Genomic DNA, 19,912 nt, shown 5'->3' with positions numbered 1-19,912 from the left:
AGGTTTTGGAGTGCCATCACTATTCAAAAAGATATGGTTAGAAGGAATTTTAACTGCTCTGTAAAAGGAAAGTAAAACTACACCAAATTTGTAACCTGCACTACTTAGCTCACTGACAATTCTAGTGCAGTCTGAGAAGCACCGTTTGCAAAACTTTCCTGACCTTCTCTGTCGCAACTTACTCGTGTATTTAGGTGTCATGTTTGAAATTTTGTTATTTTATGCAAATTTGTAATTACGGGCTTAACTGGATAATCAAGAGTTACCTGGTTAAAAAGTTTGGGCCAACAGATGTACATTGCACTGGACTTCATGAGTGGCATCCACACGATTGCAATTACTGATTAGCTTACTCAGATTTCACCATTACATATTGTTGTAACAATTTCAATGACCATTTCTTGTAATTAACAAAGTTCACAGAGATAGTAAATAAACCAGTATCAACAGAAATTTCTAAATTGACACAAGTTAGGAAATTAAGTGAAATAGTATTGTAAATAAGAAATTAATCATTTAGTTAGCACTGTACATGGCATATTCCACACTGGCATAAGAACAATTAGCTGAAAGTCGAGGAAGAAACGAGTTTTTAAAAGGAATAGAAACTATAAGCGGAATAGTTTCAACTTCCTAAGCTTGAACTCATGTACTGACATCACAAGTACCAGCATGGTGCCTGTCCCACCATGTGACCTTAGGCACGGCATTAAGGCTGATTCAGCTCGAGAAATTCACCATTAATTCCACTTAGTCCTTCTAGAACATGTATCGTACAATCAGCTCTACACAAGCGGCGCTAGACGAAGAAAACGCCCATATTAATTTTTTCGAACAGCGTTTTCTACCTAATGAATGCACAAAATTCTACAGTGGAGTTGATAGCTACACTTCGGGCCCTGGCCTGTATCAAAAATATTTGGAGCTCAAAAGGTGTTGGTTTTCATCTGCGAATCACGTTAAGGATATCGGACTGGTTTTGTTTCACAAGGATTGACAAGTAGTTGGCCTTGACGTAGGGGCCATCCCACCATTTGTCTAAAGTAGTTTGGGATATACCGTTGGTTGGGAATTAATCTTCATCCTCGCGAAAACAAATGCACTGTGTTTCAAACACCACAGCCTCATTCACTTTTTCTCTAGTTTACAGTAGTCTTCATGAGTGCAAAGATGCTATTACATAATACAAAAGGCTAGTACTACACTGTTCATTCACTTTCATCGTCGACTACTGGGAACTATAGTTCGATGAAAGTCACTTAATAGTTGGCTGTCACTTTCCGCTACAGTGTTGCCGCATCGGCTGCCGGCTACTGCTCGGTTTTTGTGACACGCAAATCGGCGCGTCTCTTCACAAACGCTGTTAATGTGTAATGCGGAGCAATGTTCGAAGCGGCAATCGCGAGGTAGAACGGAAATGGGAGACGCTCTGTTGACAGCTGATTATAAGTGACAGTTGACTGAACTGAGGCAGACGACGCGTTTTGTAGACTTGAATTTAAACTCATTTCCTAATCTAAGCATAACGTCGTGATGTGCCATGTATCCGAGAAAACGACGGCAGCAACCAGCGGCGTTAATAAAATCAGTTTGTTCACGACGACTAAAGCTAACCTTTATGATGAAACTCAACACAGAAAAATGTTAAATTTCAGCGCTAAAAAACTAAACTCTCGCTATCATTCACTGGTTGCCTGAAACCATCCTCAATCTGGCTATTCCAACTGCCAGTTTCCCACACGATGAGCGGCCTTGGTTGTAGGTTTTAGACGATACAGGTAGATTCAACGGAAAAATTAGGAAGGAAAATTAAAAGACAATACGAGAGTGAAAATGAGGTGGCAAAATTACATTTAAATCAAGTATCTGAATAAGAATTATAATGAAAGTCTTGTGATTAGATTCAATAAAAATCGCTGTATTTCACGAAATTCAAACCCACGACCTTCTATACAACGGGTTAATACACTAGCCACTCCCCTAAGCCATTGTGCTGAATAAAGCTGTTACATTTATTGCACTGGTACTACACGAGCAACGATGAATTGCAGCCTTCAAAAATTCATCTCAGTGTAATGTCGTGCGTAGCTTACCTTACGTAAACTGATCCCTGTGATTTTAACGGCTGTATGTGTGACACTGAATCGCGTCCAGTGCAGAAGAATCCAGTAGTGTTCGGCTATTGCTGTGTATGAAATGCGAAATCGTAGTGGCATTTGAGCTACCACGAACTGTTCGGGCGTGACACTGAGAGCTCTGATTGGAGGAAACGAGCTCCATGGCGTGAAGTGACACCTGTCAAGTAATTTCATACTTCAGTATTGTAGCTGGTGGACGGCCGTCGAACGCTACATATCTTCGCGCCAAAGCCTAGCATGGAAGACCGTAGACCGGGTCTCTTGTCAGTATTCCCCGTACACCACTTCGCCAACAGTTATTTACAGTATAATTAATTTGAATACATATACCGTCGAAAGAAACCCTTGGCCAATGTCATCTCGAAAAAAATTTAATATTTGAAGTTTTTGAAACTGTTGTCGTTTGTACAGAACTCGTGTATGTTTGTACATTTAAAAACAAATTACTTGAACATAACTGTCTTATGAGAAGGGTAGGACGGGGATGGTGATTGGAGAGTGGACCGAAGCGTGATGTAGATTGACACGTTATCTCACCCTGAAATCGTTCACCTTGTGTCTTTTGTACAGGAGACAATCCGGAAAGCAGGTGAAGCGAATTTACTTGCCATTCATTAAAAAGATGGTGAGAGAAACGAGCGAGTACGGTTTAAGACTGGCACGTGCGGGGCTCAGTGAATCGTGTAATTTTTTTTTACTAATGTCGGCATCAACACGCTCTGATGTTACTGAATATAAAGGAAAAGAACAGACGCTGGTTTATAGGTGCAAAATCAGCTAATGGAAAAACCAGCATTACAAAATGTTGACAGATGTTTTTCCACTGTCAAGTTAGTGGTGCTGTGGCAACGTGCCGTCGTTGGAATGCTCGTGGTTCAAGAACATCTTGTAACCGATGTTGCTCTGAGGACTGTACTATAAGCCACATATTAAATGTGAAATCAGTTTGACAACCAGCATAATGAAAGCGGGTGTCAGTTATCAAAAGTGAAAGAGTAATAATAGGAAAGAAAGTAAAAATTCGCTTTGGACGAGATCGAATCCACAACCCTTGCTGTACCGGACTAGCCCAAGGCAATTACCGTAAATTGTCGCTTTTTCTAGTCTTCTCTACCTCAATATGCAAAAATAGAACCCTTATAAGATCACTGAGTCTGTCGGACTGTTAAGACAATTTTGTTTGGAACGAGTATCAAATTTGACAGGTACTAACGTCTGCTGTTCATTGGCGGTATAAAAAATTGAAGCATCTAAGTCACTGTAATCAAAATATACAGCCATTTGTCATATTTTGATACTAGCAAACATTCATCACAATCTTTACAATACTTTAACCTAGAATCATGAAATTGGTTTAGGTTTCACAGCGCATGTAAAGAAAAAAAATGTGAAAACTGTTCAGTTGTAACGATATCACATGAAGAAAATACTGCAGTAAGTCAAAAATATCATGTACCATTGTAGAGGTGTTGATTTGGATTGACATAATGAGTAGAGTAATTCATAAGGATAGTTAGCGTATTTAATTTACAAACACTTCGTGCTAATGGCTGAGCCACGATGATTAGAAGTCGCTGGCCACTGTCAAGAGGAAGCCTTCGACACCAAGTGGTAACACCCCAGGGGGCTCACCACTCTTCAGCGGGTTTGTACTTTGCTACCACAGGGCCCGTCTTCGCAGCATCTTTTTCCTTCCGTGCTGCATGTCTGTCCTTTTCCACTCCTTTGGGGAACGTGTCTTCTTTTTTTGGGAATGTATTCCGCATTTTCAGTAGATGACATAAGAACAGTCTCACCACTGTTTTTCGTTTTTTTCTTTCTTCGTTCCCCTTCTCCCATCGTTCCTCCGCATCAGCTTTTGAGGCTCCTCTTTTTCTTCTTCTTCTTCTTCTTCTTCTTCTTCTTCTTCTTCTTCTTCATCCCTGTGCGCTCCTGAAGGTCAGCTCACGCGTCAGATGCGTAACAGGTGACTGGGTAACGTGCAATTCCCGGCCCCAGCTCGACAGGTAGGGTTCGCACGTACCCTTGGTACAGGCCAGGCTCAGGGAGGTATGATGACCTGAGCTGCTACCTTCCCAAATTGCCGACTGGCCCCTCTGTCAGATCTTTGGGAGGTGGGACCTAAGCTGTGAACAGTCACCTAAGGTGGGCGAGCCTCTCTCTGAGGGGGCAGCATCCAGTTGGAGGGAATGCGCCATCGGAGATGCTGTCAATCGTGGAGGATTTTCTCGTAATGAGCCAATCACCATCTTCGCGGTCCACATCCACCAAATGTAAATTAAATGAAGCTCCTGATTCAAAGACCCAGCTACAACATGGTTCCTCGTGGTTTCACGTGTTGAAGACATTCATTTGGAATGGTAAATCCGTTTGTTATTCAGAAAGGGGTTGATGCAACTGCTGGCCTTGTGAAATCCTGCTCTTCTTTACGCAATGGCAGTTTGCTTTTGGAGACAACTTCTGATTATTAAGCACAACTGTTTGCAATTTTACTTCTCCTCACCTATCCTGTTAATGTCGAGGGCCATATAACGTTGAATTCTTTCCATGGTATTATTTACATGAGGCTCCTCGAGGATGTGACTGAGTTAGAAATTCAAATGTACCTCTCTGATCAGGATGTCATTGCCGTCCACTGGGTGATAAAAAAGGTAGATACATCCTTAGTGTCCACAAGCATTCTTTTCTCACCTTTATATGGTGCTTCTCTGCACAATCAAAGCAGGCAATGAAGTTACCACAGTCAGACTATAAATTCCAAACCTGATGCGCTGCTACTGGTGCCATCATTTCAACCAAACTTGAATGTCTTGTCCACGCCCAGCCAAATGCGTAACCTATGGTAGGGCTGTGCATGAAGGCGATTGCCGCCTCCTCTCTGCTGTATCAACTGCAGTGGCGATCATGCCATACACTTTCGAGATTTTCCCATGTGTATCGATGAGTGAGCTGTCCTGGTGATTCAGGTAAAGGAAAAAGTGCTTTACCTGGTCTCTCGCAAGTTGATGTCGAAAGCTTCCTCTTGACAGTGGCCAGCGACTTCTAATCATCGTGGCTCAGCCATTTAGCACGAAGTGTTTGTAAATTAAATACACAAACTACCCATGTTCTTGCTACATCTCGCTCCATGAATGGCACAGCTACAGAGACATGCAACCTCAAATTCAGCACTGCGTTTGTGAAGTCGCCCAGTGTCTTGGTAGCATTGCCATCTTCTCGTCCAGCTGTGCAACAAGACACCAAACATTCACCTACAGGGCCGAAGTTACCTGATACATAACTGGCAGACCGGAAAGAACAGAAGAAATACTCCTGTGAAGACTTCCTATGCCCCTCCAACCAATAATAAACATCTGAGTCTTTCTTTTCCAACCGGAAAGGTCCAAGAAGTCAAACAAAGGGAAACGTTCTTCTCCTTCGCCGCCTCAGAGATCCTCTTCGATCGTGTCGCCATGTGATACTTTCGCCCAGCTGACCTCCACATCACTAGTCGCAACACCAGACGTTTTTCTGCCCTGGACCCTGCAGATAGACAGAGGGAGAATGCCGACGCCTCTGTAGATCTCATGAAGCAGGATCCTCCAGCCTCTCCACCCTGTAACAGTCAGTCTTGAAGGGCTGACACTCGGCAACCGTCAAGGTAACACCCCTTCATTTTTTCATCATGATTCTCCTGCGATGGAACGTTCACGCCCTTTGATCCAACAAAGAGTGTTTACAGCTGGTCTTAGTGTCGCACTGTCCACTTGTTCTCTTCCTTCAGGAAACAAAGTTGCGTCCTCACGACCGCTTTGAGCTCTCACATTTCTTCCCGACTGCAGGTTTTACTTCTCCCTGGCGAACTTCCACGAACATCATTTCCCTCCGTTGTGAAGAGCAGGTAGATTATATTACAAATGTTATCCTTAACGCTGCGGAAGGTTCCATTCCTCGCACTTCCTCTTTACCACACCATTTCCCGGTCCTTTTGTGGGCTGAGGTGTGCCGCGACTCAATTCGCGTGGGCATTTCCTCTCCGCGTTTTTAATTATCCTTCGATGGCAAACTGCATTCATTACAAACAGTTGCATGCACTGTGTCGTCGCATTCTTTGGGAAAGCAAAAATTCTGTCCCGATTTTATTCACTAGTTCTTTTAACAGTTCCACTCCCTCTTCCATTGTGTAGGCCAACTCGATGGTTCTCTGGTACCAAGATCCATTCCCCAATTTTGGCATGACGGTAGCAGACGGTCATAGTGGACCCTATTGCTACCTTGGGCCACCATTTTGCTGAGATTTCGAGTCCTCCCACTATCACCTTTTTCCATCGGAAACGAGCGGAGGCGGCTCGGGCGATAGCCTTCTCTTCTCAGAATCATGAGTGCTAGAAACTGCCTTTACTATGAGGGAGCTAGATCATGCTCTCACTTCATCCCGATCCTCTGCACCAGAGCCTGACGATGTTCCCTCCCTGCAGGTCGGGGGGTTAGTTTAGTCCAGAGGTATTCCTGCCTGTCACACGAGGCGACTAAAAGCAGTTTCACACTTTCGGCCTTTATGCGATGGGCCCCTGTAGGATTTGATCTCCATTCTTAAAAATTTTCCTGAAGAGCGAGCCAATTGGGGAAGGGCACCTTACAAGGTGCATCGTGTCCATTGTGCATTGAGGTTGTTATCCCACTTTCTCGTCGTCGCATTGCAGTCTTGCCCATTCTCTTGGGCGAGGACACATTCCTGGGTGCGTTTTCCACCATGCACTACGCAGTGTTGATTTCTGCATCGACAATGACCATGGATTTCTTTGCACCTGATATCCAACACGGTAGCCATTCTGTTGTGGTGTGCCACCATGTACCCTGTTGGTTGTAGCCCCCTTGACCACACAGGGATTGCTCTGCTGGTGCCTGCACCGTTAACTCCCCACGTATGCCAAGGCATAGATGCCCATCCCCCTGGGGCATTTGGACACCCGGTAATGGCCATCCTGCCAGGTGGCCTTTGCTGCAGCTGGGTGGCACCTGTGGGGAGGGCCCCTGGTTGGAGAGGGTGGCATGAGGGTGGATGACACGCAATGAAGTGTAGTCCATCGTCTCTTGCTCTCTTGCTCTCTAAGCGATCATGAGCTCAATTCAATGCACAGAAGTATGACCACAAATCGTTCCCCTCCCTGGCCACACCATGGAAGGAACGTCAGGCTAAGAATGGCAGTGGATCTTATTCACCCTGGTACCTTGTATGTTAGCTGGAAGGGAATGTCTTCTCATTCACTACACAATGCAGCTATAACACCCCATTTAGAGCTCCTCAGTGCCTTGCACATTGCCCCAACATTGCTCCTGGGCCTGATCGTATCCACAGACAGATGATTAAACATCTCCATCTTCCTAAAAGCTACATCTTCTCGTCATCTTCAACCAGATTTGGTGGGATGGCGTCTTTCTATCGCAATGGCAGTAGAGCACCATCATTCTGGTGCTCAAACTCTGAAAAACCCGCTTGATGTGGATAGCTATCGGCCGATCAGCCTCACCAATGTTCCTTGTAAGCTGCTGGAACATATGGTATGTTGGCAGTTGGGTTGGGTCGTGGAGTCATGTGGCTTGCTGGCTCCATCTCAGGGTGGCTTCCGCCAGGGTCGTTCTACCACTGATAATCTTGTGTCCATCAAGTCTGCCATTCGAACAGCCTTTTCCAGATGGCAGCACCTGACTGCTGTCTTTTTTGACTTAGGTAAAGCATACGACACAACTTTGGGACATCATATCCTTGCCACATTGTGTGAGTGGGGTCTCGGGGCACCACTCCTGATTTTTATCCAAAACTTGCTGTCGCTCTGTACTTTTCGATCCAAGTTGGTGACTTCCATCCATATCCACGAGATTGGAGTCCCGCAGGGCTCTGTATTGAGTGTCTCTCTATTTTTAGTGGTCATTAACGGTCTAGCAGGGGCTGTTGGGCCCTCTGTCTCACCTTCTCTGTATGCAGACGACTTCTGCATTTCGTACTGCTGCTCCAGTACTGTTGTTGCTGAGTGGCGCCATGGAGCCATCTACAAGGCGCCATCATGGGCTCTAGCCCACGGCTTCCGGTTTTCAGCTGCCAAGTCGTGTGTCATGCACTTCTATCAGGGTCGTACTGTTCATCCAGAATCCTCACTTTACCTTAATGACGATCCACTCACTGTAATGGAGACATATCATTCTTAGGACTAGTTTTCGACGTTTGATTGACTTGGCTCCCTCATCTTCGCCAGCTTAAGCAGAAGTGCTGGTAGCACCTCAATGCCCTCTGTTGCCTGCGCAACACCAATTGGGGAGCAGATCGCTCTACACTGCTGCAGCTCTACAGAGCCCTTGTCGAATCCTGAATTGATTGTGGAAGTGTGGTTTAAGGTTTGGCAGCACTTTCAGCATTGCATTTACTCTACCCTGTTCCCAACGTTGGGGTTCGATTAGCAACAGGCGCTCTTAGGACGAGTCTGTGGTGGAGTACTGGTGGAGACTGGTGTCCCTCCACTGCAGATCAGACGTGTGCAACTGCTCGCCAGTTAGGCAGCACACATTCATAGTTCCCCTGAGCATCTGAATTACCATCTCTTTTTCCTGACCGTGGCAGTCCATCTCCCGCATCGGCTGCCCAGATCGGGGCTAAGTATTGCAGTTCGCGTGCGGTCCCTTCTCTCCGAACGGGAGTCCTTCCCTTTACCACCTCTACTTGTGGTTGGTTCATGTACGACTCCATGGTGTACGTCTCGGCTGCAGCTTCATCCTGACTTTTGCATGGCCCTAAGGACTCTGTTAACCGTGCTGCTCTCTGCTGTCACTCCCTCTCAATTCTTGACGTGTTCTGCGGCTCTGAAGTGGTTTGCACCGACGGCTCAATGGCTGATGGTCACATAGACTTCGCATATATTCATGGAGGACATGTGGAGCAGCACTCCTTGCCAGTTAGAAGCAGAGCTGGCAGCCATATCTCATGCTCTTGAGTACATCAGCTCATGCCCTGGCAAGTGATTTCTCCTGTGTACTGACTCACTGAGCAGCCTACAAGCTATCGACCCGTGCTAACCTTGCCACTCTCTGATAGCTTCCATTCAGGAGTTCATCTTTGCCCTGGAACAGTCCCACCAATCTGTGGTGTTTGTGTGGACCTTAGGACACTTCGGAATGCTCTGTAACGAACTTACTAACAGGCTGACCAAATAGGCGATGCGGAAACCACTTCTGGAGATGACCTGCGTTCTGTCTTACACTGCAAGGTTTTCCGGCTTTGGGAGATGGAATGGCATAACAGCACACACAAGAAGCTGCGTGCCATTAAGGAGACTATGAATATGTGGAAGTCTTCCATGCAGGCCTCTCGCAGGGAATCAGTTCTCCTATGCAGGCTCCACATTGGCAATATGTGGCTAATGCATGGTTACCTACTCGGTCGCGAGGACCCACCTCAGTGTCGCTGTGGCTCCCAAATGACAGTCGCCAACCTCTTGCTAGACTGCCCACTTTTAGGTGCTCTACGTTAAACTTTCTCAGCACCCTGCCTTCTGTGTTGGGCGACCATGTACCACAGCAGATTTAGTTTTACGTTTTATCCGTGAGAGTGGGTTTTATACTTCTATCAAGGTTTTAGCTCATGTCCTTTGTCCCTCTGTGTTTAGTTTTACGTTTTATCCGTGAGAGTGGGTTTTATATTTATATCAAGGTTTTAGCTCATGTCCTTTGTCCCTCTGTGTCCTCTACCCTAGAGCCCTTAGGGTGGAGGTTTTAATGTATTGCAGAGTGGCTGGCTTTCCCTTATTGTCGCAGTTGGCCAGCCACTGTAATCACTTCTGTTTCCAGCGTCTCTGTTCTTTTCTTGTCCTCTTTTGTTCCTTTTAGTGTTCGTTGCCTTCCCTTCATTTCTGTGGCTTTCCCTTTCTTTCCGTTTTGTGTTATATGTTCCGTCGGTTTTATTCTCACACTTGTGGCATTGTATTATTAGGACCAAGGGACCGATGACCTCATAATTTAGTCCCTCCTCCCGCCTCTAAACCAACCAACCAACCAACCAGCCAGATGTTCACATTCAGATGTTGGGACACCTTTCTCTTGCAGGCAAGAACTATATGTTTGATAGGTTCAACCACATGTGGGCAGGGAGCACGTTTCCCAGACACTGTCGTGAAGCCACTGTCATACCTATACCTAAGCATGGTAAAGACAAACACCTTCCTTCTAGCTACTGCCCCATTTCTCTTACCAGCTGTGTTTGCAAGGTGATGGAACATGAGAGTCATGCCCAACTGGTATGGTTGCTAGAGTCTGGCAGTGTGAATTTCGAGAACTTCGTTCTGCATTTGACCATCTCGTCACTTCGTTCACCTGTGTCATGAATGGTTTTCTGCGCAAATACCAGACTGGCCGTGTTTTTTTCAGTTTAGAGAAAGCCTACACTACCTGCTGCAGGACTGATATCCTGTGTACTATCTACACGTGGGGCTTCCGTGGCCGCAAGATCCGTTTCCTTGAGGGATTTTTAAAAGCTTGGGTTTTCAAGGTCGCGTAGGCTTTGCCTTGTTGGACGCCTTCAGGAAAACTGTGTGCCTCTGGATTCCATCCTGAGCGTCGTCGCCTTTGCTTTGGTCACTAGCCTTATGAAAGCCTGTCTTCCTCTGCGTATCTCCAGCTCCCTTTTCGTTGACAGTTTTGCATCTATTGAAGTTCACCACTGACTTCTTGAGCGATGTCTTCAGTGATCTCTCGATCGTCCTCATTCATGGAGTGTCGACAATGGCTGGAGTTTTCCCACTGACAAAACCGTTAGTATGAATTACTCGTGGTGTAGTTGGTTTCTTCCACCGTCTTTACATGTTGGGCCTCTTGATCCTCTGTTCTTTGAACATATGGAATTCCTGGGGCTCGTGCTCGATAGGAAACTTTCTTGGTCCTCCCACACGGTGCATTTGGCAGCCTGCCATATGCAGTCCCTCTGTCCTACATGTCCTCAGTGGTGTTTTGTGGGGAGCAGATCGAGCCACCCTTCTCCGTTTGTACATGACAATTTCTGTTCGAAACTAGACTACAGGTGTTTCATTTATGCACCTGCACGGCCATCTCTCTTAGGCCATTTCAGTAATACCCACCATTGTGGCATCTGTTCGACCACTGGCGTCTTTACGCTAGCCCGGTTGAGAGCCTGTCTGCAGAAGGTGCTGAACTACCACTATCCTAATGCCGTGACTTTGTCTTCAGCAGATACGCATACTGTTTGTCTGCCGTGTGTGGCCACCTGTCCTGTGCCTCCTTCACAGATAACACCTTCGATCGCAAGTATGGGGTGTGTCCCTCTTCCCAGTTACCTCCTGGAGTTCGGATTCAGCTCTTGCCCTGGTACCATAATTTCATGTTACCTGGAACTTCACTGGCTGGTTCAAACCCTTCACCACCTTGGCTTCGTGCAATGACCCGTGTTCACCTTGTCCTAAGGACACTGTTCGCGCCTCGCTCTATCGCCTGCAGTTTCACGCTCTTTGCAGGAAACTTTGCGATATTATCTTTGTGTACATTGACTGGTCTCGGGCTGAGCGTGTGTCGGTGTGCCTTTGTCACTGCCGCCGAAGTTTTTCGGTAACTGCTCCTGCAGCACTGGTCGGTATTTACAGCAGAGCTCTTCGCCCTGTATCAGGCCACGAACACATCTGGCGACACAGGCTTTTCAATTGTGTTATCTGCTCAGACACTCTGCGCCCTTAAAAGCCTCTGTGTTGTACACTGTCCATCCTGTAGAGAAATTAATACAGGAAAGCCGTCACTCGTTCTTGATCTAGCCACTGCGAAGTTCATGCGGGTGCCTCATGTCGGCCTAACAGCAAACGAGGCTGCTGCCACAGCCGCAGTCCTCGCACCTCAGACCACTAGTTCCTACATTACGTGCGATTCTGTCCGTGTTGCCGTCTGTCAGCAGGCGGTATCACTGGCGCCACCACTGGTCCTCCCTCCATAGGAACAAGCTCCGGATTGGAGAACCGCATCTCGCTGCGAGGAGATCATTTTAACTAGGTTGCATATTGGGCGCTGTCTTTTTAGCCACTGCCACTTAAGTGGTGCTCCCCCACCACTTCGTGCTCAATGTGCTTCACGTTTGACTGTCGGTCATTTCCTGGCCGAATGCCTTTATTTTAAACGCCTACGTTCTCGTTTGAGCTTACCGTCTGAGATAACGGCCATTTTAGCGAACCACGCACGGGTTGAAGACAGCGTTTTACTTTTTATCCTTCGTAGCAATATCGCGAGCGCCTTTTAATTTTTATTTCAGGACCTGAGCTCTTCAATGGCGTGTTTTACACACATTCCTCAACGTCCCTGATTTTAGCTGTCTTCACTTCGTCGAGTTGGATTAACGTGTAGTCGTCTTGGCTTCTATAATTCGGGCGTGGGCACGTATGACCCTAGCTGTTTTTGCGCCCTAAACAGAAACAAACAATCCAGTGGTGTTAGCTAGGGCGAATGCTGTCCATCAGCTGTGTCAGGCAAGCAAAAGTACTGCAGGCCCTTTAGGAACAACTCGTTCTTAGACTGAAAATTCACTCCACAACTGATCTATGACTCAAAAACAATATATCGTACAAAGTAATGAAAGTAACTGATAGTGGTTGCAAGCCATTACTTAAGTTCAAATGTCATACAGAAAATAGATTGAACTATTTTTCAAAACAATTGACGTCTAAGCAACAACAGTACATATACAATCAACAGTACCGTTCCTTTCCCCTAACAATCCAGTCAAATTTTACCAGTAATATTAAAAAGGATGCGAGCAACCGAATTTTCATTCGCCAATGAGCATAGAATATTAGTATAACGAATAAAATGAATCAAAAATTACGACAGTCAGTGTGATTCACACGAATTTCAATTTAAAATTTACACCAACTTGAAAGATTCGGGATAATTAAACTGATAAGGATAAAATGTAAAAATCTAAACCACTATAGGTTACTAAAATAAGAGCGCGAGTACTATTGCCACATGACTGGATTTCTTCCAGTGATAATACCACTGAACGTATATAAACTAGAATATTAACAAATTGTAGAATAGTTCAACTACAAAATTACCAATGACGATATATGTATAATATTAATATGAAGTATTAGTTTCCGATTTTAACATCAAGAAAATGAAATGACAAATTTGTGCTTCGACGCGATTAACGAGCCCAGGAACTAGTTGCAGCCACCGTGTATCATACTAGCAAAGCATAAGTAACAAAGACTTGTTAAGAAAATAAAAGGACGAATGGCTGGCAGTAATGAGGTAGGCGACATTTCGTAGTGGGAGACAACCAGCGAACGCCGATCGTAGCCGCAGTGATTATGTGTCATTCTCCCAAAATATTACGAATAACGGTTTCGGAATAGCATTGGCGGAAAGTACACACGACTCTGAATTGATTCAAAATAACATAAACAGATGCGTGACTCGTAGTAAAGCAGGAGGCCACATTTTGTGGTGGACGACGACCAGCGCACTCTGGTGCTAGCCGCAGATACTATGTAACATTCTCCCAAAATATTACGAATAACGGTTTCGGAATACGATGGGCGGAAAGTACACACGACTCTGAATTGATGCAAAATAATATAAAGTGACGCGTGACTTGTAGTAAAGCAGGAGGCAAATTTCTTGGTGGGTGACGAGCAGCGCGCCCTGGTGCTAGCCGCTGATACTATGTAACGTTCTCCTAAAATATTACGAATAACGGTTTCGGAATAGCATTGGCGGAAAGTACCCACGATTCTGAATTGATGCAAAATAATATAAACTGACGCGTGACTCGTAGTAAAGCCGGCCGCCACATTTTGTGGTAGGGGACGAGCAGCGCACTCTTGCTGGCCGCAGATACTATGTAACATTCTACCAAAATATTACGAATAACGGTTTCTGAACAGCATTGGCGGAAAGTGGACACGACACTGAATTGGTGCAAAATAGTATAAACTGACGCGTTACTCGTAGTAAAGCAGGAGGCCAGATTTTTTCGTGGGGGACGAGCAGTGCACTCTGGTGCTACCCGAAGATACTATGTATCATTCTCCCAAAATATTACGAATAACGGTTTCGGAATAGCCTTGGCGGAAAGTACACACGATTCTGAATTGGTGCAAAATAGTATAAAAGGCGTGAATCGTTGCAAAGCAGGAGGCCACTTTTTTTTGTATGGGACGGGCAGCGCACTCTGGTGCTACCCGCAGATACTATGTATCATTCTCCCAAAACATTACGAATGACGGTTTCGGAATAGCATTGGCGGAAAGTACACACGATTCTGAATTGGTGCAAAATAGTATAAACCGACGCATCACTCGTAGTAAAGCAGGGGGCCTAATTTTTTGGAGGGGGACGAGCAGCGCACTCTGCTGTTAGCCGCAGATACTATGTATCATTCTCCCAAAATATTACGAATAACGGTTTCGGAATAGCATTGGCGGAAAGTAGAAACGATTCTGAACTGGTGCAAAATAGTATAAATTGAAGCGTGGCTCGTAGTAAAGCTGAAAACGACTCTTTTTGTGGGGGACGAGCAGCGCACTCTGGTGCAGGATGCAGATACAATGTATCATTCTCCCAAAATATTACGAATAACGGTATCGGAATACCATTGACGGAAAGTACACACGATTCTAAATTTGTGCAAAATGGTGTAAACTGACGCGTGACTCGTAGTAAAGCAGGAGGCTTCGTTTTTTGGTGGGGGACGAGCAGGGCACTCTGGTGCTGGCTTCAGATACTATGTATCATTCTCCCAAAATATTACGTATAACGGTTTCGGAATAGCATTGGCGGAAAGTACACACGATTCTGAATTGGTGCAAAATAGTATGAAATGATGCGTGACTCGTAGTAAAGCAGGAGGCTTGGTTTTTTGGTGGGGGACGAGCAGCGCACTCTGGTGCTGACCGCAGATACAATGTATCATTCTCCCAAAATATTATGAATAACGGTTTCGGAATAGCATTGGCGGAAAGTACACACGATTCTGATTTGGTGCAAAATAGTATAAACTGGCGCGTGACTCGTAGTAAAGCAGGCGGCGACCTTTTTTGTGAGGACGAGCAGCGCACTCTGATGTTACCCGCAGATACTATGTATCATACTGACAAAATATTACGTATAACGGTTTCGGAATAGCATAGGCCGAAAGTACACACGATTCTGAATTGGTGCAAAATAGTATAAAATGATGCGTGACTCGTAGTAAAGCACAAGGTTTCGTTTTTTGGTGGGGGACGAGCAGCGCACTCTGGTGCTGGCCGGAGATACAATGTATCATTCTCCCAAAATATTACGAATAATGGTTTCGGAATAGCATTGGCGGAAAGTACACACGGTTCTGAATTTGTGCAAAATATTATAATCTGACGTGTGACTCGTAGTAAAGCAGGAGGCCACGTTTTTTGGTGGGGGACGAGCAGCGCACTCTGGTGCAAGCCGCAGATACTATGTACCATTCTCCCAAAATATTACGAATAACGGTTTCGGAATAGCATTGGCGGAAAGTAGACACGATTCTGAATTGGTGCAAAATAGTATAAACTGGCGCGTGACTCGTAGTAAAGCAGGAGGCCACATTTTTTGGTGTGGGACGAGCAGCGCAATTTGGTGATACCCGCAGATACTATGTATCATTCTCCCAAAACAATACGAATAACGGTTTCGGAATAGCATTGGCGGAAAGTAGACACAATTCTGAATTGGTGCAAAATAGTATAAACTGACACGTGACTGTTGGTAAAGCAGGAGGCCACATTTTTTGGTGGGGGACGAGCAGCGCACTCTGATGCTAGCCGCAGATACTATGTATCATACTCCCAAAATATTACGTATAACGGTTTCGGAATAGCATAGGCGGAAAGTACACACGATTCTGAATTGGTGCAAAATAGTATAAAATGATGCGTGACTCGTAGTAAAGCAGGAGGCTTCGTTTTTAGGTGGGTTACGAGCAGCGCACTCTCGTGCTGGATGCAGATACAATGTATCATTCTCCCAAAACATTACGAATAACGGTTTCGGAATAGCATTGGCGGAAAGTACACACGATTCTGATTTGGTGCAATATAGTATGAACTGACGCGTGACACGTAGTAAAGCAGGATGCCACATTTTTTGGTGGGGGACGAGCAGCGCACTCTGGTGTTACCCGCAGATACTATGTAGCATACCCCTAAAATATTCCGTATAACGGTTTCGGAATAACATTGACGGAAAGTATACACGATTCTGAATTGGTGCAAAATAGTATAAACTGACGGGTGACTCGTAGTAAAGCAGGAGGCCACATATTTTGGTGGGGGACGAGCAGCGCACTCTGGTGCTGGCCGCAGATACTATGGTATCATTCTCCAAAAATATTACGAATAACGGTTTCGGAATAGCATTGTCGGAAAGTACTCACGATTCTGAATAGGTGCAAAATAGTATAAACTGACGCGTGACTCGTAGTAAAGCAGGAGGCCACATTTTTTGGTGGGGGACGAGCAGCACACTCTGGTGCTAGCCGCAGATACTATGTATCACTCTCCCAAAATGTTGTGAATAACGGCTTCGGAATAGCATTGGCGGAAAGTAGACACGATTCTGAATTGGTGCAATATAGTATAAAATGATGCGTGACTCGTAGTAAAGCAGGAGGCTTCGTTTTTTGATGGGTTACGAGCAGCGCACTCTCGTGCTGGATGCAGATACAATGTATCATTCTCCCAAAATATTACGAATAGTGGTTTCAGAATAGCATTGGCGGAAAGTACACACGATTCTGAATTTGTGCAAAATATTATAAACTGGCGCGTGACTCGTAGTAAAGCAGGAGGCCACATTTTTTGGTGTGGGACGAGCAGCGCAATTTGGTGATACCCGCAGATACTATGTATCATTCTCCCAAAACAATACGAATAACGGTTTCGGAATAGCATTGGCGGAAAGTAGACACAATTCTGAATTGGTGCAAAATAGTGTGAACTGACGCGTGACTCGTAGTAAAGCAGGAGCCCACATTTTTTGGTGGGGGCGAGCACGGCACTCTGTTGCTGGCCGCAGATACTATGTATCACTCTCCCAAAACATTACGAATAACGGTTTCGGAATAGCATTGGCGGAAAGTAGACACGATTCTGAATTGGTGCAAAATAGTATAAACTGGCGCGTGACTCGTAGTAAAGCAGGAGGCCACATTTTTTGGTGTGGGACGAGCAGCGCAATTTGGTGATACCCGCAGATACTATGTATCATTCTCCCAAAACAATACGAATAACGGTTTCGGAATAGCATTGGCGGAAAGTAGACACAATTCTGAATTGGTGCAAAATAGTATAAACTGACACGTGACTGTTGGTAAAGCAGGAGGCCACATTTTTTGGTGGGGGACGAGCAGCGCACTCTGATGCTAGCCGCAGATACTATGTATCATACTCCCAAAATATTACGTATAACGGTTTCGGAATAGCATAGGCGGAAAGTACACACGATTCTGAATTGGTGCAAAATAGTATAAAATGATGCGTGACTCGTAGTAAAGCAGGAGGCTTCGTTTTTTGGTGGGTTACGAGCAGCGCACTCTCGTGCTGGATGCAGATACAATGTATCATTCTCCCAAAACATTACGAATAACGGTTTCGGAATAGCATTGGCGGAAAGTACACACGATTCTGATTTGGTGCAATATAGTATGAACTGACGCGTGACACGTAGTAAAGCAGGATGCCACATTTTTTGGTGGGGGACGAGCAGCGCACTCTGGTGTTACCCGCAGATACTATGTAGCATACCCCTAAAATATTCCGTATAACGGTTTCGGAATAACATTGACGGAAAGTATACACGATTCTGAATTGGTGCAAAATAGTATAAACTGACGGGTGACTCGTAGTAAAGCAGGAGGCCACATTTTTTGGTGGGTGACGAGCAGCGCACTTTGGTGCTGGCCGCAGATACTATGGTATCATTCTCCAAAAATATTACGAATAACGGTTTCGGAATAGCATTGTCGGAAAGTACTCACGATTCTGAATAGGTGCAAAATAGTATAAACTGACGCGTGACTCGTAGTAAAGCAGGAGGCCACATTTTTTGGTGGGGGACGAGCAGCACACTCTGGTGCTAGCCGCAGATACTATGTATCACTCTCCCAAAATGTTGTGAATAACGGCTTCGGAATAGCATTGGCAGAAAGTACACACGATTCTGAATTGGTGCAATATAGTATGAACTTACGCGTGACTCGGAGTAAAGCAGGATGCCACATTTTTTGGTGGGGGACGAGCAGCGCACCCTGGTGTTACCCGCAGATGCTAAGTATCATTCTACCAAAATATTACGAATAACGGTTTGGGAATAGCATTGGCAGAAAGTACACACTATTCTGAATTGGTGCAATATAGTATGAACTTACGCGTGACTCGTAGTAAAGCAGGATGCCACATTTTTTGGTGGGGGACGAGCAGCGCACTCTGGTGCTGGCCGCAGATACAATGTATCATTCTCCCAAAATATTACGAATAACGGTTTCGGAATAACATTGAGGGATAGTAGACACGATACTGAATTGGTTCAAAATAGTACAAAATGACGCGTGACTCGTAACAAAGCAGGAGGCGACGTTTTTGGTGGGGGACGAGCAGCGCACTCTGGTGCTACCTGCAGATACTATGTACCTTCTCCCATAATATTACGAATAACGGTTTCGGAATAGCATTGGCGGAAAGTACACACCTTTCTGAATTGGTGGAAAATAGTATAAACTGACGCGTGACTCTTGGTAAAGCAGGAGGCGACATTTTTTGGTGGGGGACGAGCAGTGCACTCTGGTGTTACCCGCAGATACTATGTACCATTCCCCCAAAATAATACGAATAACGGTTTGGGAATAGCATTGGCTGAAAGTACACACGATTCTGAATTGGTGCAAAATAGTATAAACAGACGCGTGACTCGTTGTAGAGCAGGAGGGCTAATTTTTTGGTGTGGGACGAGCAGCACACTCTGGTGCTAGCCGCAGATATCATGTACCATTCTCCCAAAGTATTAATAATAACGGTTTCTGAATAGCATTTGCGGAAAGTAGACACGATTCTGAATTGGTGCAAAATAGTGTGAACTGACGCGTGACTCGTAGTAAAGCAGGAGGCCACTTTTTTTGGTGGGGGACGAGCAGCGCACTTTGGTGCTACCCGCAGATACTATGTATCATTCTCCCAAAATATTACGAATAACGGTTTCGGAATAGCATTGCCGGAAAGTAGCCACGATTCTGAATAGGTGCAAAATAGTATAAATTGAGGCGTGACTCGTAGTAAAGCAGAAGGCTACGTTTTTTGGTGGAGGACGAGCAGCGCACTCTGGTGCTACCCGCAGATACTATGTATCATTCTCCCAAAATATTACGAATAACGGTTTAGGAATAGCCTTGGCTGAGGGTACACACGATTCTGAATTGGTGCAATATAGTATAAACTGGCGCGTGACTCGTAGTAAAGCAGGAGGCGACCTTTTTTGAGAGGACGAGCAGCGCACTCTGATTTTACCCGCAGATACTATGTATCGTACTGACAAAATATTACGTATAACGGTTTCGGAATAGCATAGGCCGAAAGTACACACGATTCTGAATTGGTGCAAAATAGTATAAAATGATGCGTGACTCGTAGTAAAGCACGAGGCTTCGTTTTTTGGTGGGGGACGAGCAGCGCACTCTGGTGCTGGCCGGAGATACAATGTATCATTCTCCCAAAATATTACGACTAATGGTTTCGGAATAG

This window comes from Schistocerca gregaria, chromosome 8 (genome assembly GCF_023897955.1).
Source record: "Schistocerca gregaria isolate iqSchGreg1 chromosome 8, iqSchGreg1.2, whole genome shotgun sequence".
Classification (NCBI taxonomy): domain Eukaryota; kingdom Metazoa; phylum Arthropoda; class Insecta; order Orthoptera; family Acrididae; genus Schistocerca; species Schistocerca gregaria.
This window is presented reverse-complemented; position numbering follows the sequence as displayed.